This window comes from Salminus brasiliensis, chromosome 21 (genome assembly GCF_030463535.1).
Source record: "Salminus brasiliensis chromosome 21, fSalBra1.hap2, whole genome shotgun sequence".
Taxonomy (NCBI): Eukaryota; Metazoa; Chordata; class Actinopteri; order Characiformes; family Bryconidae; genus Salminus; species Salminus brasiliensis.
This window is the reverse complement of record NC_132898.1, coordinates 26,772,122-26,773,904: the sequence shown is the minus strand read 5'-3', so window position 1 is coordinate 26,773,904 and position 1,783 is coordinate 26,772,122.

Genomic DNA, 1,783 nt, shown 5'->3' with positions numbered 1-1,783 from the left:
TTTATATTATTATTTTTTTCAAAATACATTAGTCATATAATTATTCTATATTATTATTGTTTCAAAATACATTAGTAATATAATTATTTTATATTATTATTTTTTTCAAAATACATTAGTAACAGCATATTATTTATTTATTTATTTTGTACTTTTTTCATTTTTTATTATTTTATATTATTATGTTTTCAAAATACATTAGCAATATAATTTAGTACATTAGTAATATGATTATTTTTATATAATTATTTTTTCAAAATACATTAGTAACAGCACATTATTTATTTCTTTATTTTGTACTTTTTTCATTTTTAATTATTTTTATATTACTATTTGTTTTCAATATGTTAAATTCACAAAATATATAAGTAGGAATAAATGGAGTAAAATAAGTAGGAATTGTGTCCAAATGTGCAGAAACTTTAAGCCTATTTAAGCCTTTTAAAGAATTGATTCATCTATTTTTGTTTAGAAAATCAAATAAATGTGTAATTAGTTTTAGTATTAGTCTTTTATATACACAATTTAATGTTGTGGGCTCAAATTCCTGTCTTTTTACAGTGTGTCTCAGAACTAGTAATATTAATCTTATCTTAATTCAAGCTAATTTACAGCTAATTTACAATATTTTAATAAACCCTCATTAAATATAGCATTTTAAACCCAGTGTAAAAATAATGAGAATACAGCCAAAGTGATTCACTGTACATGAGCCAATGGGCTGATTTCATGCCCCCTAATAGACAGATGGTGAATGAGATTAACTGACAGCAATTAGCAAACTGTACTGAGCACTCCCAGCAGGGTCAGAGCCCTTTAAATAAAGACTGTCATCCTGTTGATCAGCGCAGCGCAGTACATGCTGTATGTAACAGGTGTTTGTAACGTCCTGAGAGTCAGGCCTTGGTAATGTTCACCGTGCACACCTGCAGGACCTGTTTTGTAGCTGTGAGTGGAGGAATGTGGAGTGGAAGTGAGTGTTGGACGGGGCAGCTCTTTGTCCCGGGCTCATCCTTGTTGTTCTAGTTCGGCCAGATTGCTGCTGTTGTTCCTCATGACTTCATGTCACACCAGTCCTTCCGCAAACATGCTCATAAAAGCCCTGTAGAACAGGTTTGACACACGGCAATGCCATTCCATGAAACCAGCGTCCTTTGACATGTGACACTGCCTTTCATCCTAGGAAAATGGTGACGTCTACCAACACAGTGAGGGCAGTCCTAACACACCCTTTCTGCTCTTCTCTAACTACAGAAAATAATACCCCTCTATCTCTACATGGACCCTATCCTCAACCCCCCAACACATCCAGAGAACACAGTTCCACTGTTCCACAGCTCAGTGCTGGGGGGCTTTATACCCCTCTAGCCCACACCAGGCATTAGGCAGCATGGTGCCAATGTTTATCTGCTCCAGAGAGTCTATTCTATTGGCAGTACCTCTCTCCCAGATTTCAAAATTTCCTTCACGTCACTCGACGTGAAGAACGACTAAGTCAAACCCAGAGCGACCTCCAGCTCGCCTGCTTACGCTCGTTAGCGCCTGCGCCGTTACCCCAGCCACCCACGCAGATAGGTTTGTGATGTCCAGACCCTCAAATCTGATCACCAGATCTGATCACTTGCAAATAACAGGGCGGACTCACCAGATTTACTGGCTACCACTTTGGCCCAGGGGTCGTGAGTTTGAATCAGCAGCCAGAGTCGGAGAGAGCGCAACTGGCCGTGCTCTCTGCGGGTGGGTAGATGGCGCTTTTCCCCCTTATTACATATAAAGCGATGTT